Source organism: Heloderma suspectum, chromosome 11, assembly GCF_057233095.1.
Source record: "Heloderma suspectum isolate Gila_16-S chromosome 11, 16-S_ref, whole genome shotgun sequence".
Classification (NCBI taxonomy): Eukaryota; Metazoa; Chordata; class Lepidosauria; order Squamata; family Helodermatidae; genus Heloderma; species Heloderma suspectum.
In genome coordinates this window covers 39,632,833-39,660,253 of record NC_139468.1, presented here as the reverse complement: position 1 = coordinate 39,660,253, position 27,421 = coordinate 39,632,833, and the positions used below count along the sequence as shown (strand labels likewise).

General features: G+C 49.1%; 1 long non-coding RNA gene across 1 annotated transcript; it reads left to right on the top strand.

The window, feature by feature from the left end:
- The first annotated feature begins 4,219 nt into the window (after positions 1-4,219).
- On the top strand, positions 4,220-20,604 carry LOC146337276 (uncharacterized). Its single transcript, XR_014785265.1, has 3 exons — positions 4,220-4,829; positions 17,872-17,993; positions 19,618-20,604. It is a non-coding gene; the product is annotated as an uncharacterized LOC146337276 (long non-coding RNA).
- Positions 20,605-27,421: the final 6,817 nt, after the last annotated feature.

Here is a 27,421-nt window from a genome sequence, read left to right as displayed (position 1 = left end):
CTACCTGAACACCCCATTTACTCCCTCTCCGAGGGTGAGTTCCCAACCTCAGAGAGGCAGCTGGCATATCCTTTCTGTGCCAGGGGCGAGGGGGAGGGCAGGCAGAGTGCGGTTTCCCAGATCTGAGGTTGGAGCGCTGTTTCTGACCATGGATCCAGGAATCCGCAGTATCCAATGACACCGCCCCCCAGGATTGCTCCCTAAATTAGAAGTTCCATTTGTCAGGCATGTGTGAAAGGGCTTTCTCCTGTGGTGCCCCCAGACTATGGAATGTGCTCCCTCCAGAACTATGATTGCCCCCCACTCTCTTGGTGTTTAGAAAGGGTGTGAAGATGCCTTTTTTTCAATTTAGGGCACAATCCTATGCATGTGTAGACAGAGAAAAGGCCTACAACTCCCAGCATGGCTGGCTGGGGCATGCTGGGAGTTGTAGGCCTTTTCTCTGTCTAAACATGCCTAGGATTGCACCCTTAAAATATGAAGTTTCAATGTTTTAATGTTTTTACTGGTTTTAATATCCTTGGTTTGATTATTGTTTTAAATGGTTGTATGCTGCCTTGGTGGCTTTTTAGCAAAGAAGTCTCTCTCTCTCTCGTGTGTGTGTGTGTGTATTTGGCTGTTTTAAATTGTTTTCAAATGGGATATACTATCAGAAAGGTGTGCATAGGCTTGCAGCCTAAAACAGTCTTATTGGCCAAGAAGAAGGAAGAATGTAGGAGTAGGCCTGCTGGATCAGACCAAAGGTGCCCCTTGTTCAGCATTATGTTATCAATGGTAGCCAGACAAATGCTTGGGAGAAGCTTACAGAACATGGAAATCAATCTAAGTATGAACGTGTTCAAACCCTTGATTACAGCCAACAAAGTGAGTGGCCATCTCCACCACCCCATCAGGTGTTAGCGGTTTCCATGAGTTGTTCATGTACTGTGTGAAATACTATGTCCTTTTGTCGATTCTGCACCTACAGGATCTTTCTCACTGGGAACAGACACAGGAAGCTCCCTTGCACTGCGTTAGGGCATTGGTCTGCGTACCTCAGTACTGCCTGCACTGACGGACTGCAATGGCTCTCCCAGGTTTCAGGCAGGAGTCCTCCCCAGAGCATAAGAACAAAAGAAGAGCCCTGCTGGATCACAGCAAGGGTGCATCTCGTCCAGCATTCTGTTCACACAGTGGCCAACCAGCTGCCCACGGGGAACCCACAAGCAGGGCATGAGTGCAATGGCACACTCCTGTCCATGTTCCCCAGCAACTGGTGCACATAGGCATACATTGTCTGATAATGGAGCTTGCACATAACCATCAGGACTAGTAGCCACTGATAGCCTTCTCCTCCAGGAATTTGTCCAACCCCCTTTTAAAGCCGTCCCAACTGGTGGCCATCACTGCATCGTGAGGTAGCGAATTCCATAGTTTAACTCTGCACTCTGTGAAGAAGTCTTTCCCCTTATCTGTCCTGAATCTTCCCCCAATCCACTTCATGGGCTGACCCCAGGTTCTAGTGTTATGAGGGAGGGAGAAAAATGTCTCCCTCTCCACATTCTCCACACCATGCATAATTTTGTACACCTCTGTTATGTCTCCCTTTATTTGCCTTTTTTCCAAGCTAAACAACCCCAGCTGTTGTAATCTTTCCTTATAGGGAAGCTGCTCCAGCCCCTTGATAATTTTAGTCACTCTTTTCTGCACTTTTTCCAGCTCTACAATATATTTGTTCAGGTGCCTGGAGATGCCTTGGGGTGAACCTGGGACCTTTACTATGGACAGCAGTTGCTCTGCCACTGAGCTACAGCCTTTCCTGTGAAGACACAGTAAGGTGAAGTTGGTTTCCAGCCCTCATGGTTCTAAATGAAGAACTGTTTTAAATAGGGACTTAGGAGGCTGCCTTTTACCAAATCAGACCCTGCTCTGGCTGGGAGTGGCTCCCAGGGAAGGGTCTTTCCCAGTCCTCCCTGGACATGTTGGGGGTTGAACCTGGGACCTTTTACATGCAAAGCATGGGCTCCACAGCTGAGCTGCAGTCCTTCCACAAAGACAGCCACAAAGGCTAATGTGTGTACTGTCCAACCAGGTGAAACATGTCAGAAATGTAGAAGAGAAATCCTTGTGCTTCATGCAGTAAGGTGTAATGATATTCACACATGCTAACACTTGGCCCATCTGCCTCTCTTTGAGCAAACTGGTTTTGCGTTAATTAAAAAAGAATTGTAGTTATATTTTGTGACGACCTTGTTGGTTAACAATAAATATGTATTATGATGTCGCATAAGAGCTGGTTCACACATGCATGTGGGCAGGCACAGCACTCGACTTCTCCACACAGCACGACTGGAAGCTGAATGTGAGAATGGGCTCCACTGAAGAGCAACGCAGCATGAATGTTCCTCCCGTGGCATTGTGTCTACAGTGGTCCCTTCAGACACCCAGTGGCTGTTTGTGGTCATCAAGAGGCTGGTTCCCATGTGCACAGTGGGGGCTGGTGGCTCTGGTGTCAGTGGGGCAGTGCTTCCGCTTCAGGTTTCAGTCAGAACCAGTCAGAACTCCAAAGTAGCTCTCCAAGGTGCTTATCTAGGGGGGCAGGAGTCTGTGTGCATGATACGCCTCACTATTCTTTTTACAAAGAGCTGCAAGTCTCTCCTCAAAGTTCACTTAAATCTGCCTTCTCTATCCTGGCATCATCATGTGTTGGACTACAAATCCCATTGGCTGTGCTGGCTGGGAATGATGGGAGCTGCAGCCCAACACTTCTGGAGGGTGCCAAGTTGGCTTAAACCGAGAACTCTTGGAAGCAAGGCTCTCTCTGAGATCATGCTGCAATATGGAATTAACAAGAGCTGCTGCTACTAGAACAACAACATACGCCCTTCCAAATGTTCAGCGCACTTCTCATACACTATCACTCTTCTTGCACAACAGCCCTGCAAGAGAGGTCAGTATTATTATCCTCCCATTGGGAGTGGGATTAGTGTTGTGAGGGTGGCTTGCCTAGGCCTGCTGGTGAGTTCACGGCAAAGGCAAGATCTGAGCCAGCGGCATCTCGAGTCATAGCTCAGTTGCTTCACCACCAGGCTGCAACTTTACTGAGCTTCCCGCCTCCTTTTCTTCTCCCCAAGGCTTTTCAAATGCTGCCGCTTTGGGTATTTATTTAAGTGTGTCGTCTGCGTTTATATACCTATCTATATGGGTGCCTGGGGCCGCGGTGGTTAAGACGCTGAACTGCAGACCGGAAGGTCGGCAGGTCAGCAGTTCGAGACCCGAGTGCCGCGTGACGGAGTGAGCTCCCGTCTTCAGTCCCAGCTCCTGCCAACCTAGCAGTTCGAAAGCAAGAAACTGCAAGTAGATAAATAGGCACCGCCTCGGCGGGAAAGGTAACAGCGTTCCGTGCACCTCGGTGTTCAGCCACGCCGGCCACATGGCCACGGAAGCGTCTTCGGACGGCGCTGGCTCTTCGGCCTAGAAACGGGGATGAGCACCGCACCCTGGAGCCGGACACGACTGGCTGGGGGCACCTTGACCTTCTTTTATGGGCGCCTATTTCATGCATTCGTTCATTGCACATGACCTGGGGGGGTATTTCAAGTGAAAGGATGGTCAGGAAAGGGATGAAATGAATGCCGCCTCCTCTTCTGCGCCCTGTTTTACCGCCACCTCCGAGAACAGCGGTCGGATTTGCGGGGCTGGGCTCCCCCAGCGACGCGGCGTCCTGCCCGCCGCGGAGCCTTTCGCCGAGGGGGGCGGGCAGCGCCTCGCTCCGGGGAGGCCGCCCTTCGCCAGCTCCTCGCCGAGCGCCGCGGCCGCCCGCGAGAGGCTCTCCTCGGCCGCTCTGCGCGCCGCGCCGCGCTCGGCTCGCCCGCCCCGACAGCTCCTCGGCCCCGGCCGGGCGGGCCGCGCTGCTCCGCGCTGCCGGAGTCCGTCTCCCGCCCCGCTCTCCCGGGTTCCACTCCGCGCCAAGCGGGCCCGGCCGCCGGGCGCGCGCCGAGGGCCTTTGGGCGCCGGGCGCGCGCTGCCCCTCGCCTCGCTCTTCCCGCCTCCCCTCGCTCGTTCTGAAGGCAGGGCTGGGTTCCTGGTGCGGGGCCCCGGCCGCGGCTCGCGGCCCGCCCTCACCCCGCTCCCTCCTTCAAAACGAGCCCTGCCCGGCCCGGCCCTGCCCTCGGAGCTGAAGCTGCCTCCGCCCGCCGGCCGGTCGAGCGGAAACTCCGCCTCCGCCGCCGGGCGCCGCGCAGAAGGTTGAGCGCCGCCCGGCGCAGGGCGCGCTGGAGCGGGCGGCGCCTGGGCGGACGCGGGCGCCGGCGCCCGGCCCCCGCGTCCCAGCAGGGTGGGGCGGCGGGGGAACGAGCGCCTGCCCCAGGTGCCACCTCGCCTGTGCCCCGGGGGTCCTGCCCCCGTCGTCCCCTTTCGCCGCGAGAACGCAGCAATTCGCCGTGCGCGGGACGGCGCCTCGGCGACGCTGGGCGGACCCGGCCCGCGCCCCTCCCATGACGCGGGCGGGTTGCCCGCAGGTCCCAGGGCCGCGACTGTTTGCCCCTCCGCTCCCAGCTCCTGTTGCCTGCGGCTCGATGCGCCAGGGGCCAAGTGTTACTCCGCCGCGGGGCGGATTCGGTCTTGGGGCCCCCCGCTGCTAATCCCTTGTCTCGAAACGTCTCCCTCATGTGCTCGTTGCATATGGAGGAGCGGCGGGGAGCGATCTGATTTTAGCTGGAGTTGAGTCCCACACCTCCGGTCTGAAAAAGGGGCACCGTGGAGCTGCTGACTGCGTGGCCTTGTTCTTGAAGCACAGCCCCACGCTGGTTCGCTCAGACGACGTCCTGCTGTGTGGGGCTTACTCTCAGGTAGACATGCTTAGGACTGCAGCTAGATGGATGGCTTCTGGCACTACCCGCCGAATGACACTGTGCAGCTGTTCCATCTTTCCCACCTTAATGGATTTTCCGTGGTAAGAAAGGACGTGGAAGAAGTGATGGGAAAGCACGGGAGTGTTGCAAATGAAAGATGGAGAGCCAGTGTGGTGTAGTGGTTACAGTCTTGGCCTGGGACTCAGGAGATTTGGTTTCTAGTCCCACTCGGCCATGAAGCTCCCTGGGTGACTTTGGGACAGCCACTGACTCTCAGCCTGACCTACCTCGCAGGGTTGTTGTGAGGGAAAATGGAGAGGAGGAGGAGGATTGTGTAAGCCATTCCGGGTTCCTTGTAAGAGGACAAAAGGTGGGAAATAAGTGTGATGCTGCTGCTGCTGCTGCTAATAACTGGAGATGTCTGGACCCTGGGTGATTCCAGATGAGGCTTTTATGGTGCCATTGGCTTCCAAAAAGTTGTGATCTTCCACCTGCAAACCTCCTCTGCTTCCCCATTGCTCATTTTGTCTTTTTTCTAACTGCGGAAAATCCATTAAGGGTAAAAAGACGGAACAGCTGCATGATGCCTTCAGACTGGTGGTGCTTGGATCCCTCTGTCTGGAAGCCACCCCCACGCCAAATTCTGCGAGTGAGGCGGGGGGGGGTCGCACAAAAAATGCCTCATCTGGAGGCACACGAAGTTCCCTGAGGGTGTATCTGCGCTACAAAGTGATGTCAATTTGATGTTTCTTTCACTGTCATGGCTTCCCCCAAAGCATCTTGTGCGCTGAAGCTTTGGTGAGGGTGCTGAGAATTCTCTCCTAGGGAACCCACCTGGCCCTCCCTTTCAGAACTCCAGTTCCCAATGTAGGTTAGTAGGGCAGCCTCCCCTACCCGGTGCCCTCCAGATGTGAATGATGCAACTCCCATAATTCCCAGACAGCACAGTCATAAGCCTAATCTGGGGGGTGCCAGGCTCCTCAGGAAGGCTGTTATAGGCAGTATGAGCTGCATGGAAAAATCCACCACTTTCTCATCTAATTGAAAAGAACTTGCCCAGGCAGATGGGATGTGCTTCACCAGAGGGGGGGAAAACACACGCCCTATTGTTGTTCTGGCGATTCAAGCCCCCTCTTTCCCACAGTGCATTAGGGCCTTCTCTTCGGACAATAGGCCAACCCTTGGCTGCCTTTCTTCCCCTTGTTTGCTTTCCCACATTCTCTTCACCCCTTCATGAATATTCAGAGGCGCCCGGCCGTCTGGAGGCGATTGAGAGCGCTTGTTAACACTCTGGCTAATGAGGGCACCTTCAGCAGGAGACAAAAACCGAGATAAGAGCTTGCTAGCAGGGGCCCCTTGTTCTCCACCTAACGTGCTTTCCATTGACTTGGGCACTTGTGGTGACACATCGCTTCTTCCTCTCTTTCTGGCTCTCACAGAGAGGATTCTGCTCTTTCTCTCTTTGCCCTCCCTGCCAGCGCACAGCGCAGTCTGAAGCTAAGTAACCTGGGGGTGGGGGGGAAACCAAAGATTTCTTCAGTTGTAGAACCATGACAGGCGCAACCTTGGAATCACATCATTGCCCCTAGAATAGACCTCACGATGGATGCTGCTGCAACGATCAGGACCCACAGCCTAGCGCCGGGCACGTTATCTCAAATGGATGCCTGCCATTCAGTCCCTCCATCCCACATCCCTTTGGCTGCACTGTTTCTTAGGTAGGGATAGAGGAGAAATTCATCCAGTTCACATTTAGCGTGCATTTGAACTGATTGTTGTTGTTCAGTCGTTAAGTTGTGTCCGACTTTTTTTTTTTACTTGTCCATTGCAAAATTGGACAAGCGCACATTATGAAGGATAGCTTGAGTTTAGCTTTGTGTATTTGAACTGATACACAAAGCTAAACTCAAGCTATCCTTCGTAATGTCTGTTTGTCCGATTTTGCAATGGACAAGTAAAAAAGAAGTGTACAAGAATGCATTTAATTTGGGGAAAGTGCACACAAAAATGCATATATCAGTGAAAATAAGTTTTAAAAATACTAGGAACATTGCTTGCAAAAAAATATGCCTATTGGGCAAAACAACATACAAAAATGTGTGAATTAGGAGAAATGCACACAAAACCATGTATGGATTTTCATGCAAACTTTGAAAAAACATCCCCCAAATTTGGGATGAATCATCTGGGAAAATTCTCAAAGTTTGGGGCAAACCAAACCTAAGATTGGAAAAATTAGAAACTGAGAGAAACCAAAATCTGCAGATACGTCCATTCCTACCCCTGGGTCCCTGATTCCATCCTGTAGTCCCCAAGCATCCAATGCTGTCTTGCCCAACGGTCCGGCTTCTGGGCCCTCTGCACCCCCACAATGGGTAGGATCCAATGTTAGTCCTACTTAGAGTAGACCTATTGAAATGAATGAGACATAGGTTAATCATGACTGTCTTAAGTTCCATTAACTTAATTGGGTCTAGTCTGAGTAGGACTAACACTGGATAGTACCCAATGACTCTCCTCCATTCCATGACCCCTCCGCTGATCCTTCTCTCAGATCTCTTTTTCAGCACATGATCCTTCTTCCTTCAGAAGCCCTCATATGTGCCAGCTGTTCCTTGATGGCCAAAGATAGTCTCTGTTTTGTAGTACTTCTCTTTGTGACCATTCCCATTATTGCTTTCAAGGGAGATGTTGGCAATTTATTCATTTATTTATTTGTGCATTACATTTCTAATCCGTCCAATAACTAATGTACTCTGGGCAGATTACAAACAGTTAGAAAACTGAAATGCCATATAACGGTTAAAAATATAAAATACAATACAAATATTTAAAAGTATAAAATGCAGTATAATGCAAAACAGTAAATAGCATAGCAATTGATCAAGCAGCCATAATATCCCAGAACTAGATCTCTAAAATGCCTGAGTAGAATAGAAAGGCACTGAAAAGATGACAATGTAGGTGCCAAGCGAACCTCTTTGGGGAGTTTATTCTATAAGTGGGGTGCTGCCACTGAGAAGACCCTCTCTTGTAGCCATCCGCCTAAGCTTCCTTTGGCAGGGGTACCCAGAGGGGGGTGATCCCTTTGAAATATTGTTCATGCACCCACACATCCTTCTTCATGTTCCAGCAGCCTTTCTGATCTCCGGTAGTTAAATCTGAGCAGGGGGGCAGATGCATCCTCATTCTAATACACATACATGCACAGTGCTGGTGCTTTGCTTCCTTTCCATTCCTGCCCCCCTCCCGTGCCCCAGCCCCTCCCCAAATAACCTCCTGTTCAGATGCATTTGCATTTCAGCTATCCTATAAAAAGGAGAAGGATTCCCACAGAGAAGGAGGGCAGGCTCAGCTGAACTGGCAGTGAATTTGAGTGTGAGAATAGGGGCATTGCAAGGACACCTGTCTCTGTTTTAGTATGTGATATGAGCCCTGCTCTAGGACAGGGGAGGCCACAACACAACTCTCAGGGTGTCTCTACACTAAGCAAAAAACCCGCAAAAAACACATCCTTCCCGGAGCTTCCTGCTTTTGGTTTCTTTGCAGGATTAGGAAGGGCTTCTTTACACGGCAGCCATGTCGTTTAAACTGAGGGAGTGCCTCCCTCCTTCCCTGGCATGTGTGCACACGAGGGGTGTGTGTCTTGTTTTCGTAGCTTAACTTCTGCTGTACTGTTTTCTCACAGCCCCAGGAACCCTCCGACTTAATTCTGAGTAGACATAAGATCACCCTGTAAGTCTGCAACCCGCAGCACACTTACTTGGGAGTAAGCCCCAATGAACTTAATAGGGTGCTCTGAAACAACAGAGAATGTTGCTTCTGAGCTTGGTGGGCTGGAGGATCAGATGTCTCTCCCTTCATTGCAGGGAGGCATTTTACCCTCTTCTCCCTCCAACTGAGAAATGTGGAGGCAGGAGTCGCAATCAGCAGGTGATTCTTGCCCTCACGCCTGTCAAATCTGCTTGGGTCTCCTTCCACGCAACCCCGCTCCCACCCTCACTGCCTTCGTCATCCTGACCGCACCCGCAACAACTGAAAACAAACGCCCACAGCAGGCAGACACAGCGGTTTCTCCCGCTATGGGAGAATTTCACGGGGAGGTCATGGCGCTCCTGTTCCGTGGACTGGGAAAAATACCACATTTTTTGTGTTTGGGGAAAACACGAGATAGGCTGGGGGAAATTGTGGGAGGCGTCTTGGATGTTAACAGTGTCATGTAAAGAGCCTGCAAACTTCCAAGAGAGAACCATCTCACTAGTAGGATAAAAGCTCCGTGTGCTGAACTCCTCAGTCTACTGGTAGATCTCTGGGTGGTTTGCAGTAGATCAGTGAGGATTTCTGACTCTCAACAAAGGCAACAAGTAAGACATTATACCCACCATCACCACCACCCATGTCTTTTATGGCTGCCCACCCATGGCACTGTTTTGCACCTTGGTTCTGGTTAGCAGACCTCAGCATTCTAGGAAAAAACAAAAGCAGATCCCACAAGCCTGAAGTCTGCCCCACTGCTGCTATAGGGCACTCTGTCCTTTATATCTTCCCTGCCCTCTTGACTCTATTCCCATGCAGCTTACCAGCCTCCTGGACTGTCTTGTGCCCCGGCTTCAATTACCCACCCCTCTTCCTGCTCACAGTTCCTTTTCTCCCAAATACCTGTGTCAAAACTGACCTTAATTCACTCCTCTAACAGAAACTGTATGATTTGGCCATGTTTTATCGCTGGCCCTTTCCCCCTCAAGACAGTTAGAATGTTTGTGAACATCCTCTGACTTCACAGCAGGTCCACCAGGAGTTAGAGGGGGCTCACACATGCACAGGTGACAGCTGATGCTTACCCTCTTTAAATGCCCTGTCCACTGACCGAGTGGCTGGCTATCGTTCTAATGAAGAAAAATCCCCGCGATCCCTCGCAACCCTGAAGCTTCATGATTTCACGGCAGGTGATTAATGAGCTTTTCCCAACAGTGCCTTATTTGTTGCTCCTGCGCCTCCCTCTCCTGTTTCCTCCCCTTTCCTTCAGGTTTGATCTAAGGTGGTCCTTCTGAGGTTCAGCGCATTGTTTCCCAACACCACAAGCAGCCCTTTGCTGGTTCCCTGCGGCGACCTGCTCATCCCAGCCTTCCAAGGGTCTGGCTGCATTGTCATCATCTTGTCAAGGTGCCTTGGTTGCTATGGCGACAGCTTAATTACATTCCAGCTTCTCTAAGTGGCTGCGCTGCCCATTAAGGCTGCTCAGTCTTGAAATTCTTCCAAAGAAGAACTTCGGTTTAAGGTTCATAGATAATGTTTCCCTAAGTAAGGGCAAGGGCAGTCAATATCGAATAATCCATTGGGTCTATTGCTCGCTCGCTCCGTCATCACAAAATGAATGTTCACAGGCCAAACATCCTTTTTATGAAAGAACCTTGCACTCACTCCAGATCTTTTCAGAAGGCAGTGCAGTCTTGACTGGAGAGAGAGTGACCCTACTAATAACCAGGTAACAGAGAAATCCATCCCTTGCGGTCAGGTTTTTCAAGCCCATCGATAACATTGGGTGCTGTTTGCTCATTCGTTTTCTACCCAGAGGCAATAGTGGAAGGTCAGCATTTGCAAGGCCGTGGGTCCATCCTCTGATGTTCCAAGAGCATAAGCCCTGGGGGATTAGGATTAGAACAAGGATGCCTCTATGCACGGGCTCAGCCCAAGACTTTGTTTCCAATACCAGCTCGTGGTTGAGTCACACAAAAATCCACTCCTGGTTTCCCCCACAAGCTTTCTTTTAGCTGAGCAGCCTAATTCAGAAAGGGCGGCAGCGGGGGTGGGGAGGAGACTTTTGTTAGGGATGTGCAAATGAGTAAAACTTGAACTCATGGAGGTTCTCCAATTTCCATCTCAAAGCTTGTTCTGACTCATGTCCATATTGGATTGTGAGCTTTGTATGTTTGTGTGTGAATTCACACATATTTTTATGCACATTTTCCCAAATGTACACATCAATTGTGTCCATTTAAAAAAATGTAAACATTTTTCTCCCATTGACTAAAGCCCGTCTGTGTGCCTTTTTCAAATGTATGCATTTTTCCATGTGCATATTTCAAATGTACCCATTTTTAGCACATTTTTGTGGTTGTACAAACTGTATTGCAAGCTCAGAAATGTACAGACTTCAGCCTGTGTGTTACGTTTGGGTCTGTGTTTGGTTCTAGGAGGTGCAAATTGGATAAACGGTGCTCAAAAACAAACTAAAACTAACTTCTCACCCATCCGTATTTGTTGTTGCTGTTTCTAAAACAGCTGGGAGCCAGAAGCCCTTGCTGATCTACTGTAAGTGACCCAGAGATCTACCGGTAGCTTCTGATCTAACTTCTGCTGGATTGGGCCAACTAAGGGTTCATCATCTAATCCAGCATTTGGTTTCTCTGGAATGCACCCAAGCAGAGCATAAAACCAACACCTCTGCCTATTGTTTGTCCTTAGCATTTGGTATTCACAGGTATATTATTTCTCGGCATGGTGGTTCCATTTAGCCAGTGGCCACCAGTGGCCACCCCCATCTTCCATGAATTTTCTAATCCCCTTTTAAAGCCAGCTAAACTAGCGACCACCAACAACTAGCTCAACAACACTACAAGCGAGAAGGATCTTGGAATTGTTGTAGATCACAAGCTGAATATGAGCCAACAATGTGACGTGGCTGCAAAAAAGGCAAATGTTATTTTGGGCTGCATTAATAGAAGCATAGCTTCCAAATCCTGGGAAGTACTAGTTCCCCTCTACTCAGCACTGGTTAGGCCTCATCTGGAGTACTGTGTCCAGTTCTGGGCACATTTTAAGAAGGATGCAGACAAACTGGAGAGCGTTCAGAGGAGGGCAACAAAGATGATCAGGGGACTGGAAACAAAGCCCTATGAACAGAGACTGAAAGAACTGGGCATGTTTAGTCTTGAGAAGAGAAGACTGAAGGGAGATAGGATAGCGCTCTTCAAGTACTCAAAAGGTTGTCGCAGAGAGGAAGGCTGGGATCTCTTCTCGATCATCCCAGATTGCAGGACGCGGAATAATGGCTCAAGTGACAGGAAGCCAGATTCCAGCTGAACATCAGGAAAAACTTCCTGACTGTCAGAGCAATACGACAATGGAACCCATGACCTAGGGAGGTAATTGACACACTGGAGGCCTTCAAGACGAGGCTGGACAGCCATCTGTCAGGGATGCTCTGACCTGGATTCCTGCATTGAGCAGGTGGTTGGACTCGATGGCCTTGTAGGCCCCTTCCAAACCTACTATTCTATGATTCTATGAACACATCTTGAAGCAGCAAAGTTCATAAACCAAATCTGTGTTATGTGAAGAAATACTTTCTCTTCTCTATCCTGATTCTACTGCCAATCTGTTTCTAGTTTTTGTCATGTGTTCTTGCCTACCAAAGTATGCAGGAAAAGGGGCAGAAAAGGGCAACTAAAATGATCAAGGGGTAACTCCCATAACGAGGAAAGGTTACAGCGTCTGGGACTGTTTAGCTTAGAGAAAAGGCAAGTGCGGAGAGACACATTAGAGGTATACAAAATGATGCCTAGTGTGGAGAAAATGGATTGGAAGACATTTTTCTCCCTCTCGTAATACTAGAACCCAGTGGGGTCATCCCATGAAGCTGATTGGTGGGAGATTCAGGATAGATAAAGAGTCCCTATAAGAGTGCATTAATGGCAGAAAGCGAAGAGGATCTAAAGAGCCTCTTGTTGAGGGTGAAAGAGGAGAGTGCAAAAGCTGGTTTGAAACTCAACATTAAAAAAACGAAGATCATGGCATCTGGCCCCATCACTTCCTGACATATAGAAGGGGAAGAAATGGAAGCAGTGACAGATTTTATTTTCTTGGGCTCCAAGATCACCGCAGACGGTGACTGTAGCCATGAAATTAAAAGACGTTTGCTCCTTGGGAGGAAAGCTATGGCAAACCTAGACAGCATAGTAAGAAGCAGAGACATCACCTTGCCGACAAAGGTCCATCTAATCAAAGCTATGGTTTTCCCAGTAGCAACGTATGGCTGTGAGAGCTGGACTATAAGGAAGGCTGAGCGCCGAAGAATTGATGCTTTTGAACTGTGGTGCTGGAGAAGATTCTTACGAGTCCCCTGGACTGCAAGGAGATCAAATCAGTCCATCCTAAAGGAAATCAACCCTGAGTGCTCATTGGAAGGACAGATACTGAAGCTGAAGCTCAAATATTTTGGCCACCTAATGTGAAGAGAAAACTCCCTGGAAAAGACCCTGATGCTGGGAAAGACTGAAGGCAAAAGGAGAAGGGGACGGCAGAGGATGAGATGGCTAGATAGCATCACCGATGCAATGAATATGAACTTGAGCACGGTCCGGGAGAGAGTGGAGGACAGGAAGGCCTGGCGTGCTATGGTCCATGGGGTCACGAAGAGTCAGAGACGACTGAACAACTGAACAACAAAAATAAGAGTGCATAGTTAAACTATGGCATTCACTCCCACAAGATGTAGTGATGGCCACCAACTTGGATGGCTTTAAAAGGGGATTAGACAGATTCAAGGAGAAGGCTATCAATGGTTACTAGTCTTGATGACTATATGCTGCCTCTAGTATCAGAAGCTATATGCCCATGTATACCAGTTGCTGGGGAACATGAGGGGGGTGCTATTGCACTCTTGTCCTACTTGTGAGTTTCCCACTGTGTGAACAGAATGGTGGACTAGGTGGACCTTGGTCTGACCCAGCTTCAGGGCTCTTCTTATGTTCTTATGATGGGAAACATTTGCCTTCTAGATTTATTCTTGTACAGCTTGCCCCCAATTTCCAGTGCTAACTCATTTGACTCCCCACCACCCCCATTCCTGGGTCCACTGTTGGAATCACACACTGGTTGCTTCTCCTGCCACCCACTTGTTCTTTGGTGCCAGTCACCATTTTCTGGTCCATGCACGTGTAATAATAGGAAAAATGTACTAATGCACTAACGCACTAACTCTGGAGACTGCTGTGTCTGCTTATATGCTCTCTATTTTCTTCTGGGTGCCTATTCAAAGTGCTGATTTTGATCATAAATCAGCTTAGACTCTGGAGAGACAGTGCAATGTATTCCAAGGGTGGGCAGAAGGTAAATCAGGATCTCCTGGTAGTTATTTGCTGTAGATCGCCAAGGGTTTCTGACTCCCAATCGTTTGACAACAGCAACAACACAGTAATGCCCCACACTAAATTAGGCTGCTGAAATGAAGAAAGCTGGGGTAACCAGGAGTGGACTTTGGTCCAAAAGCAGTTTGGGCTGGTACTGACAGCAAAATCCTAGACCCTGAAAGTGTGCAAAGGTACCTTGCTGCTTAATTCTAAATATATGTCATTTGCACCTGGCTCTGGGTAGTGGAACTTGGAGATGTAGATCTGAAAATAAAGTAGATCTGACAAGCCTGAAGTCTGCCACCCTAGGCAGAATATTTGGAGCATGGCTGCAGAGCCTCAGGGGCAGGGACAAATCCAGCCCTCCCAGGTTCCTCAATTGGCAACACCCCCTCAGTGAAGGCTGGTGGCTTCAATGTCAGTGCAAAGCACCTTGAATCATAGAATCACAGGGTTGGAAGGGGCCTGCAAGACCATCGAGTCCAACCCCCTGCTCAGTGCAGGAAGCCTGATTCCCAGGCGGTCTCCCATCCGAATACTAGCCAGGGCTGACCCTGCTTAGCTTCCAAGATCAGACAAGATCGGGTGCATCCAGCCCAGAGCGGATTCACGGCCCCAGTGATGTCGGAGCCACCAGCCTCCCTGCCCCCCTTTCCCCTGACCCGACTGGAATGTGGTTCCCAAGAGCTTCTCTGGAATGGGTGTTGGGAGGCCTAGGATAAACCCCCGAGTCAGCCATTATTTATTTATTCTATATATTTATATTCCACCCTTTGACAGGGTTTGCACTGAACCAGGGCAACTTAGAACTGTCTTAAAAAACAGAAAACTCCAACAGAAATTAATCTAATGATCAACAAAACAGCAGTAAAAACAGAGACAGGTCCAGAAGATAAAACCAGTCTAAAAAGCCAGGAGGGAGTCATCCACAAATGAGTTCTCAATCCATCAGGTCAAATGCCTGCTAGAATGGAATGGAGTCTTGGCCAAGGCGCTGGGGAGGGAGTTCCATAGTCTAAGCCTGGCCAGAGAGAAGGCCCTCTTCCACCATGAGACTCACTGGGCGACCTTGGGTCAGTTGCTCTCTCCCAGCCTTACCTACCTCATAAGGATGAAAGGGTGTGGGGGATCATGTAAGCCACTCTTGAGTTCTTTGGAGGAAGAGAGGGATACCAATATCATGAAATACCAGCCTGCTCAGTTGCTGTGCTCATAAGGAAATACCCTCCTGGTAGTGCCCAAGATTTAGGAGATTCAGTCCATCACAGCTCAGAATTAGGCCTTTAGTGTCATAGCACCCACTCTCTGGAACTCCCTACCGCTATGACACAGACAGCTGCCAACCCTTTTGGGTTTTGCATGTCTACTACAAACATAGCTTTTCCAACAGGCATTTCTAGGAAGGTAATCTTTGTCCTCTGTGCAGCACATGGAAATGTCTTTAATATAAGTGATTCGTAAATACCATTGAATACATACATACATACATACATACACACCTTCTCCCTGCCGTGGGCCACCAGGATGCCCACATTTGTGGAGTGTGCCTTTTTGACAACTACCCAGGAGAGAACACCGCTGAAGTAAGACACCTCCTCCTCGATGGCACCCTGTAGAAGTTAGTGGGCTGAAGCCAGATCTGCCTTCTGCGTGAGGAAGGGACCTTCCCCAAGAGGAAAGGCTGCACTGGTGGGACGTCCCTCCGCCCACTTTGAGGGGACTGTCCCTTCCCCTCTGGCCACAGCTCACCCCAATCAGCAGGGCCTCCTGGCTCTCTGTGCAGCATTTTCAGGGGCTGGAGGGGCTGCCCTGGGAAGGAGGGGGCCGGGAAGCCCATTTCTGCCAGTACCGTTGATCCAGCTGAAGTCTGGATCCGACCCAATGGACTTATGCATGGGGAATGAATCTTCAAAATGCTCCAACCCACACCCAGGTGCTTACTCACCATATCTAAAGCCTTCCAAAAAAAAAAAAAAAGGATTGATTTACTGCCTTTCCCAGGCTTCACTCAGGAGCTTAAAGACAGCTGCATTTCTGAAACAAACGTCCCATGCCCAGCCTTGCAGCGGAGGCCGGGGTGGGAGAGGTTGGAAAGAGTGAGCCAGCACACTCTCTGTGATTTACAGGCTGTCTCCCGAGTTTAAAAAAACATTCGACTCGACTTATTAAATTACGGGGTGGTAGCACCTCGTCTTCAGCAGCAGCGAGTCGGTCACTTCTGCTAATGGTGACATTTATCTTCACATTTGTCCACTCCAGCTTGCAGATCCCAGGGTGCATTGCCATGCTGCGGAAGGCAGTAACCTTTGGGGAGTTTTCCCTGGGTGTGTTTCTGAAAAGGCACTTTGGGGCTGTGGCGAAACAGCTGCAGACAACTATTAAAACCATTTCTATGGGCCAGCCACAAACTCAAACCCCAACAGCAGCTGAGGGCCCAAGACAAAGAAATCTTTCCCTATTTCCTCAGGGAACAGTATTCTGTCAGGAATTTAAAGAAATTGTCGACTTAGAGGGGACCTCAGAGATCATCTAGTCCAACCCCCCTTTTCAATGCAGGTACAGCTAAAGGGTGCAGGAACAGTACTCCAGGCAGATAGCTGTTCTGCCTCTCCTTAAATACCTCTAGTGAAGAAGAACCTCCCACCTCCCAAGGCAGTTTGTTGCACTACAGAACAGCTCACACTGTTACAAAGTTTCTTCTAATGTTTAGCTGGAATCTGCTTTACCTGTTGGTTCTAGTCCTGCCCTCTGGAGCAACAAGAACAAGCCTGATCCATCTTCTGCATGGCAGCCTTTCAGATATTTGGAGACTGTGTTCATGTCTTCCCTTAATCTTCTCTTCTCCAGGCTAAACCTTCCCAGCTCTTTCAGCTGTTCCTCACAGGACTTGGTTTCCAGACCACACAGCAGCCTGATCACTTTTCTCTGGACCCACTCGAGTTCGTCCTCCTTAAAATGTGGTACTCAGAACTGGACACACTACTCCAAATATGGCCTGACTAATGCAGAATAGTGTGACTTGAATGCTGTGCTTCTGTTGATGCAACCTAAGGGTCAAACTACACGTTATGTTAATTGCATAGCATGTAGCTGAGCCTATTCTTAAAACCCCCCAAAACACAACACTTTAAAGTAAGTATATGTGGCCCTGATTTGGACTGGGACCAGCATGCAGCAGGAGGGGACAATTTAACCTCCCTCACCTCCCATTTGCTTTCTGAAATTCTCCACCCACCCTCATGCAGGGATTAAAAAAAGAAAAGCCTCCATTAACTCCGATGAAGACTTTTCCTTCTTTTTTTAATCTGGAAAATTTCAGGAAGCAAACAGATGGGAGGGGAAAGGATTAATCCTCCTGTCTCATTGTTCACTGGTTCCAGTCCGAATCAGGCCCATGTGCGTTACTCTAAAAAAGTTTTCTTTAAAGGCCCAGCTACACACTAAACAATCAACAACATGTGTAGTTTCACCCTAAGGTTGCATTAGCCTTTTTAGCAGCTGCTTCACACTGCTGGCTCATATTCAGCTTGTGGTCCACTAAGACGTAGCGTACATTAGTAATGTAGTGGTCGGCAACTAACGACTGGTGAGCTAAAGCTCACTACTCACTTACATCACTTTGGCCCACTACTCACTTATACCCTTCTGCTGACTGAAAGGAGCTGGCTGTGTGTCTTCTTCTCCACCTTACCCAGGTACAAGTACATCAATGGTGTGAAGTGTTGTGAAGGCAGGAGATAGGAAGATTTGCCTCTTAATTCTTGGCCAGACGTGTTGCTGATCATCAGACTAGTTGCTGACCACTGGTGTCTTACCATTCCAGAGGGGGGTTATGTGAACTCCCCTGCCGTAGATTCCTGTACCAAGGGTCCCTCGCCTCATCCCATTTTCTCTCATTCTGTCTTTAGCTGTAAAAGATTAAGGAAAATCAATAGATTCGGAAGAACAAGATCCTTGAAGGAGGAAAAACAGGTCTGTCCCATCCATGAGAGTACTAGAGGGAGTTCTTTTCTGGATGCTGTGCTCTCAAGTGAGTAAAATTGTCTGAGCAGAGGGCCCGCTAACATCATACTAGGCATGGAATAGACTCAGCATTCTATGAGTCCTCAGTACCCTTTATCTCTCAGCGCCCACACTTTCAAGCAGCAGAAGCATGTCGCATTAGGAACTTCAGGAATTAAGGACATCACTTGTGTACTGTCTGTAGTACCACTATCCCGGCAGTGTGAACAGTAAAGAAGTGGAATAGTTCACTTCTGGATCAAAGAACATAAGAAGAGCCCTGCTGGATCAGACCAAGGGTCCATTCAGTCCAGCATTCCATTCACACAATGGCCAACCAGCTGTTGACTGGGGACCCACAAGCAGGACATGAATGCATCAGCACCCTCCTGCCCATGTTCCCCAGCTACTGGTGTACATAGGCAGACTGCCTCTTATACTGGAGGCAGCACATAGCCATCAGGACTAGTAGCCATTGATTGAGTTCTCCTCCAGGGATTTGTCTAACCCGCTTTTAAAGCCATCCAAACTGGTGGACATCACCACATGTTGTGGTAGCGAATTCCATAGTTTAACTATGCGCTGTGCAATGAAGTCCTTCCTTTTGTTTGTCCTGAACCTCCCACCAATCAGCTTCATGGGGTGACCCCATGGGGTCTAGTATTGTGTGAGAGGGAGAAAAATGTCTCCCATCCCACGTTCTCCACAGCATGCATAATTTTGAACACCTCTCGCATGTCTCCCCTTACCCTCCTTTTTTCCAAGCTAAACAATCCCAGCTGTTGGACCCTTCCCTCATAGGGGAGATGTCCCAGAGAAGCCGCATAGGGGAGATGTCCCAGAGAAGCCACATAGTGTGGAATGCCTCCTCCGGGCGGAGGGAAGGCTGCTGGCATCCTATACAGGTGCAAGCAACCTTCCTGCTGGCTTCTCTAAGGAAGGGGTGTGGCCCTGGTAGGAGTGGGTGGGGCTAGATTGGGTTAGGTAAAGGAGGAGGCACGGAGGTGTAAGACCAGCTCTGTCCCCCCCCCCCCACACACACACTTACACCATAGAGTAAAGAGGCCCGGGTGCACGTGTTTGCCCTAACTGGCTGTGGCCTTTTTCCTACGGTGTTTCCGTGCTGCTTTGTGTTTGTTTTATAGTATAACATTTATACTGCAGTGATGTTTGCCTCCTTGGGCACTTTGGAAATAAAGCAGGAAGGCAAAATATAAATTTTGTAGTTGATCAATAATATACAGAAATACTTTGATTTTACCTATGCTAGCAAAAGACTGCCAGGTGTTGCTGAGTGCTCATCAAAACCCGCTCAGCTGAGTGCTGGTGGGTGAACTCCTTCTGCCACTCCTTCAGTCTTCCCACAAAGTACAGCCACCTTCCCCCAACCTGGTGCCCTCCAGTTGTTTTGGACATCAACTCCCATCAGCCCCAACCAGCATGGACGATAGTCATGCATGCTGGGCGTTAGAGTCCAAAATCTCTGGAGAGGACAACAGGTTGGGGAGCTGGTCTACAACTTGCCCAGGGACAGACAGATCCCCGGGAGAGCGCCAAGGGGAGAGGTGTTTTATTGCTGGGGAGCTGTTTTACTGCTGAATGCGTCACAGCCCTCCCTCTTCTTCCTCTCTTTCCCCATACCTACCCTGCAGGAGGTATTCTGCCAAATAAGCAAGCTTAGAGGCTCCAAAGAACCATGCAACTAGTTCTGTACACCCACAGGGCGTGGGACGCCTGTTGCGTCTAGAAGAGCAACCTCTCCCCTGGACACACATGCTGGAAGGAGTGTTTGCTGGGGTGGGGCTCACATCACGGGGTTGGGCATTTCCACTCACCTCGCCCTGCTGCTCCCCATCTTGGACCCTGATAAAGCCTGCGGCCTGAAGACCAGTGCTGGGAGGGGTGCTTGGTGGACAGTGGCTGAGTCACGTTAACACTTTGTGGGTATCTGGGGCTTGAAGAAGGACTGGCAGTCTCTACCGCCCCAGGTGAGAGGTAGGGAAGGAACTATGAGAGGAGGTGCAGGTGAGTGCTGGGAGAGGGAGGCTGCCACAAGGGAGAGGGGTTTTCGGGGACTGACCTCGGTTCATCCCTGGCTCTGCGCTTGGAGGAGCAGCATGGAGTGAGGGAAAAGGGGGCATTCCTGGGTGCAGGAAGGGGCAGGGATGGTGGAAAGGCCGGTACGATGCTTCCCGTGCACCATCTGGCCTTCCCCCACCCCACCCACCATGAACTGCTCTGCTAGACAGCCAAAATCAGCCATCTAGCTGCAAATGCAGGGCGGCTGGAGGGTGTTGGAGAGGATCCCCTATGCACCCCACCCACCCTGCATTGGAAAGTCGCCTGACTATCCCCATAGGGTTGCGCTCTAATGGTGGAGAACCCTCATGTGGAATGGAGATTTATTTTTGATTGTTAATCGTTTTGTATTGTGCTTTATTCTCTCTCCTGTTTACTGCTCAGTTGTTGAATTAGTTTATTTGTACTATTTTATTGCATATTAAATATACTGATATTTCTGTTATGTATTTATCTGTGAACATTATGGTTATTTTTAATTGTTTCTGTTGAATTCTTTGAATATTGTTATTTTTCTGCTGTTTGATATCTTGGAAACTAAAATTATTTTTGTTCATTTTTTAATGTTGTAAGCCGCTTCAGGCACAATTTTGTGGAAAAGTAGCATACAAAAGATGAAGACGATGATGACGACGACGTCTGTGCCTTGTGGGAAACTGCTTTTATAGCTGAGGAATTTCAGAAGCCATTTGTGATCTTATAGCATGGGAGCCCGCCGTTCAAAAGAAGTGGGGTGGGGAAATCCCTCTGGGTGCACACATCCTCATGAGTGATCTGAAAGTGGCCATTTGGATCCCAGCCAGAATTTTCCCAGGATCCCAGGTTCATTTCTGGTCAACAGGTTTGGAAGGTTTTTGTATTGTTCAAAAACCTGTCAAACTTGTCTGACCAGAGTCAACAGTGGGACACAAGAAAGATATGTTCAAACCACTTTTCACTCTTTTTCAAACTCTTGTCTGTTTTCTGCTTTGACTGGGATCAAGTACAATTGGCTATCAGTACATTGCCTTCTTTTGTCTCCTAATCCCACCTTTATTTTCTTCTGCAGTGATGATACTCCTTCTGCCTGGAGTAATTTTCAATTGTGTGTGGAAAGTTGTATGAAAGCTGTGTGTGTAGAAAATTGTATGAAACATTTTTCAAAAGCTGTCATCAGCTGCCTGAGGCAAAGGAAAAGATGGCTCTGCCCATCTACGCAAAGAAGTCCACCTGACAGGCTACTGAATCTTACTTCGATACTGGTGACAGGACCTTGCCCTCCACCACAGCTTGCAGGCCAAATAAAGGGGCGAAGGACAGGCTGTGTGGCGCACAGATCCCTGTCCTCCAGCACCTCTCCTGCTCCCCGCCACCCCCCACCCCCCAGTGGGGCAGCTCAGATTGGAACCTGGGTCCAAACTCTACAGCCAGCAACCCAACTGAGTATGCAGAGAGTGGCAGCTGCAGAGTGCAGCAGAAGCAAACTGCGTTGTATAACTGTAGCCAGGGTGGGGCTGTGGTTTGAATGAGTGTAAAATGCAAAACTGCACATACTCTGAAGGGGGGAGAGAAAGAGAGTTTGGTGTAAAGCAGCACAGCAGCAAAGCAACAAGGAGGCTCTGGATCCACTGTGGATGCAGCCAGTCTTACAGTAAAATACATAAGAAAGACAGAAAGACTAACAACAGAGTATTTTTTAAAAATATACTTTGAACTGATGTTCTGACTTCCACCCTCATCAGTAGCTGTGCTGTATACATATAAAATCAGGGTTGGCAAACCATCTTTGTTCTTGTTCTAACATGTCAGGAGTGTAGAAGCAGTTGTAAAGCATGGCATGGTGTCCCCCCCTCCCATGTTAGCTGTGTGCGTCACAACATGTCCGTCTAAAGGTGTCCCCCCACCCCCATAAGACCATGAAGTCCAGGGTCTGAGGTGGCCGTGTCATTCTGCCTAACGGTAGGGCCGGCACCTGAATCACAATCACAGTCCTAACCTCTGGTTTTATTTACTGCTTGAAAGCAAATTACTGAGCACAACATCGTGTTTAATGGAAATTGGGGCAAAGTGTGTGGGGGGGGAGGGGGGGGGGAGACTGTGTGATTATAAATAACTGGTTCTTCCAGTTAAGAGGTTCACGATGCGGCCAGCCCTGGATATGATTGAGGGCTGTTTTGCTGGGTTTGATGCAGCTTTCCTTTATTAGCGGATGATGATACCTTGATCTCTGGCCTTGCAGCACTAGCTGGAGCTATGTGCCATGGACCAGCGCGGAACAATAAGGCCTTATTTATAGCTGCTCCTATGCTCGAGGGCAGGTCCTGGGTACAGAGCTCTCCTTCCTTGCAGTCAGTAATCTATAAATACCCCCCCCCCTCTTTTGGGGTTTGTCGAGCAGCCACATTGCTGGGAGGGAGCAGCTAACAATACACAATGAAGGGGGACAAGGATGAGGGAAAGTTACATCCATTTCCCCGTGTGACTGCATTTATAAGAACAAGCAGCAATGGAAAAATTATTGGGGTTGCTCACCTTGTGGTGACCTTGCCACTTAAACAAATAATAATCAGTATGTAAATCCACTCATTCTTCCACAAACTACTTTCACAAAGTGTGCCTCCAGACAGGGCTTTTATTGGGCAGTTGCCCTGCCTCGTTCATGGGATTTTGCGAGGGGATGTGTAGCCCAGACTGCATCATCTTCCATTTGAAATCCTCTTGTGTTTTCCCACCTTTTTTCGGTTGTTGTTTTTTCCCCACAACAAATCTGTTAAGGAGGAAAATACAGAAGAACTGCACAATGTCTTTTACTTGGCGGCATCGGGGGGCCCCATCTGGAAGCACCCTAGCAGGATTGTACGCCTATCGTCTGATTGTGATTGTTTTGCCTGGGACAACAGGCTGTGGCATGGCTCCCTCAAGGTGCTTCCAGACAAGACTTTTACTGTGCAATTGCCCTGCCTCATTCGCAGAATTTTAGGGGGTGTCCAAACAAAGACATCTTCCGTTTGTAATCCTTTCCCATGGCTTCTTCTGTTTGTCCTCACCACAGAAAATCCGTTAAGGAGGGAAACACTGGACAGCTACACAACGCCATTTGATCGGTAGTGCTCGGAACCCTCCATCTAGAAGCATCCCAAGACTGAGTTCATTCAGATCAAAGGTCTGTCCATCTACTTGATCATCCTCTTTCCAGGAGTGGCTTCTGGGAAGCCAACAGCCAGGCTGAAGGCAATTAGCTTCCTCTGTTGTTTGTGCTAGCATCTGATACTCAAGAGACTATACTGCAGGGGTGGGGAACTGGTGGCCTTCCAGATGTTGCTGACTCCAACTCCCATTAGCCCCAGCCAGGAGGGCAATGGGCAGGGATGGTGGGAGTTGGAGTTCAGCAACATCTGGTCCCCCCACCCCTGCAGCATGCTGCCTCTCTGAACCATGAAGTTACCATGGCTAAAACCTGTACGCTCAAGGCAGGGTATGTGGTTTTCTCCATCCATGCTGTTTTGTCCTCACAACAACTCTGTGAGGTAGGTTATGCTGGAAGAGGGTTGGCCCAAGCTCACCTGGCGAACTTCATGGCTGAGTGTGGATTTTTGAACCCGGGCCTCTCCATTCATAGTCCAGCCCTTGCACTGCTTTACCATACTACTGCCTCTATTTCAATGAAGAGAGAAGTCCCACTTTTCACCTTCTCATCTTCCTGTGTCTACTGCTGTCGTTTTTCTCAATCCTTTGGCCTAAGAGACAGTCATGAGGTGGGAATTCCACTTCCGATTAAAAATTAAAAGTTGGGATTCACACAGGATCCCTTCAGCTGCTGGGGGGGTTACAGAAAAAGCACCAGTACGATGAGGGACCTGCTGGCCATGGGAACAGGTTGTGGGCAAAACATTTAAAACATCTGCTTAAAACAGCAGTGGTTAGTTAGGGCTGTGTTTATTTCCTTGTCATTTTGCTGCAAGGCTCTTAACCACAGTAAGATTAAAGATCTCGGCCCGTCTTCATTTTGGGTGCACAAAAGCGTTTTAACTTTGCCAGTGGTTTTGAAGCCAGGCCGCAAAGCTCTGGAACCTGCCTGTTATTTCCATGTCTTAATCTGAACATGGTGTTTTGAATGCCAAGGTCTCACCCTTGACATGTTGGGATAGAAATCACGTGGCAGTGTCTCTGAGCAGAGAGGGGTACTGCTGCAATTTGTTTATACAATGCAGCCTTCTCTAACCTGGCGCCCACCCCAAGAGGTGTTGGACTACAACCTCCATTATCCCCACCCAATATGATAGCCATGCTGGTTGGGGCTGATGGGGTTGTAGTCCAGGGGGCCAGGTTGGGGAAGCCTGCTTTATATAGTGGCGTCAGTGTACATAGTACTTTGTGAAGTAACATAAACAACACACACACACACACACACACACACACGTCAGCTCCCTGCCCTAAGGAACTTACAATCCCATCCTACTTTTCAACAAAAGGAAATGAGAAAACAGAGAGGAAAGGGCAACAGGAGGTGAACATGCACCAATGCGTTTGCAAGAGTGCTTTTCTGAGCTGGTCCCAGTTTTTGCAACCCCTCTGCAAATTATCGGATTTCACCATCTACCCCTCCCACCCCGAACAATTACCCCTGTTAACCACCCTGAACAAATCAGCAACAAACCATGGGCTCTCAAGGTGGCTTGTTCGAGAAAAATAAGCCACAGTGCATGGTTAACAAGCCACCCTGTGGAAAATGTCCTGGGTTCAGACAACACACTCACCCATGGTTCAACAACCCACACTCAATCACTGAGTGTGGGTTAGCATATTGTGTGAACAGCCCCTTTGGCTGCCCTGAAACTCCTGCTATTCAGCTCCATTGTATGACGTATTATGAGAGAGGGTACAGAAATCTCTCTATCCACTTTCTCCATACTATGCATACTCTGATGAACACATATCATGTTCGCCCTTAGTTATCTCTCCCCGCCCAACTAAAAAAGCCACAAATGTTGTTACCTTTCCTCGTAAGAGAGTTGCTCCAGCATCTTGATCATTTTGGTTGCACATTTCTGCACCTTTTCCAGCCCTACAGTATTCTGAGATGTGGCAACCAGAACTGTATTCCAAGTATATAGCATCAATATAGACTTGTATAAAGACATTACAGTACTGGCATTTTTTAAATCCCTTTCCCAATGATCCTCCCTGCCTGGGTTTGTCCGTTTTAGATTGTAGCCTCTATGGGAGAAGATGTCACCTATGAGACCCTGTAAGCCACTATATATGGACACAGGTGTTACAGTATCAGTTAATATATTATACTATAACTGTGTTGCCCTTTTGTTTAAAAGTTTAAGGATTAAGTGTAGCACGCATATAAATGAAGTGTTTCAGTTGTTTGATGTTTTAATAAAGTTCCGTGAGCTTTTGTGGGCTACTCGCATGCACCCGGCTTTTGAGCAGTGAGACATTTTAGGGGTTCCGGCACTTCACGCACTTCACCTGGAGCCTTGGCCATGCTGCCCGAACCTTCTTGCTAGACCCGCTCCTTGCTACAATAGTGCTGCCTCACTTGCTCTCAGCCTCAGTACATTCCCCCCCCCCCCCGCTGCTCCTGGAGAGCACAAGGTGAGTAGTAGATGCTATTCCGTTTCCTTGCACGGTCAAAGAAGGCAGGTGAACAGGCAGTGACAGCAAGAGGAGGAACAGGTGGTCCAGGGGTCTCTGGGGATCATCAGTGGACCCCCTGCAGACTTGCTGGCCTTGGCAAGGGCCCAATTATGCCAACCCCTGATGTATGCCCTGGAACAGAACCAACATCCCTCCCCGTAGCTGAATGCTGCCAAAGAAGAGCCGTACAGGAAATCAAGCTGACTTTCAGAGGAACTGGTTTGCCTTTACTGATCTTCTTCTGGAAGACCCCCCCCCAAAAAAACCTTTAAGGGACTTCTCAGGCCTCCCCAGAACACAGGATGAATATGGCAGCTGCCTCACTACCGCCTTCAGGCTGTCTGCTTACGAGGCTCCGGACCGCAACCCACCTGCAGCCACAAGGGCACATCCTGTGACGTTTTCTTTTTTGCTTTGGGCAGCCTGGGGTGCAGTTCATCATCACACACTGCCCCTGTGTGCATGTCCAGAAGTGGAATCTGTTCCTTGCATGCGCCAGTTTTTATTGTCTTCCCTGTCCCCCTTCCCCATATGCCTCTGGTCCAAACGGACTATGCACAGCTTGCAGAAAGGCCAGACTGGGTGGGGGTGGGGGAACCTCCCTGTCTAACGATAATGAATCCAGCAACACCCGTTCTCTGAAGAGCGATGAGAGGTTGCCTGCAATAAATATTTATGAGAACTGGCATAATGAAATGAACTTATTATACATAGGCTCCCTGAGGGCATGAGCATCTAAAGGGTTACTTCCCCTCCCTCTCTCGCTATACAGAATTGCCCTGATATCTCTTGAGCTGTAGAGCAAATTGCGTATTTTGCTTTTGACTTGCATGATGTCTGCTATTAAATGCAACCAGCTGCTGTTCCTTGGCACAGCCGACCCAGACAGGGCTGGCTGCTCTGAGTGTGCGTGCGTGCACGTGCGTGCTCGCTTGTTTGCAGGTCAGGTCTATAATGGTTGATTTTATCCTTTTTACTGGACCCTATTGGGTTGACAGAGTAGCAGGTTTTCAGATTACACACACCTCATCTTCATGTCAGAGCCCCCACCTGCTATTTCTTCAGTTTCCAACAGGTTGATAAAGTGCTACCAGAGATCATAAACTATGTTCTAAAGACATGGCATCAGGTGGAGTGAAATCGACAGAGATGTTATACAAAAGAGTATCAAAGCCCACTGAGATGTGTGGATTCCACAACCATCCTGTGAAGAAATCTTTACTAGGCGTAGAATTTAATATTGTGTGAATATCATATCACAAACTGGAGAGGGTTCAGAGAAGGGCAACAAAGATGATCAGGGGACTGGAAACAAAGCCCTATGAAGAGAGACTGAAAGAACTGGGCATGTTTACCCTTGAGAAGAGAAGACTGAGGGGAGATAGGATAGCGCTCTTCAAGTACTTGAAAGGTTGTCACAAAGTGGAAGGCCAGGATCTCTTCTTGATCATCCCAGACTGCAGGACATGGAATCATGGGCTCAAGTTACAGGAAGCCAGATTCCAGCTGAACATCAGGAAAAACTTCCTGTTAGAGCAATACGACAATGGAACCCATGACCTAGGGAGGTGGTGGGCTCTCCCACACCGGAGGCGTTCAAGACGAGGCTGGACAGCCATCTGTCAGGGATGCTCTGACTTGGATTCCTGCATTGAGCAGGGGGTTGGACTCGTAGGCCCCTTCCAACCCTACTATTCTATGATTCTATGATCATATCCCCCCCCCCTTACAATAAAAAGGTGCATTCCT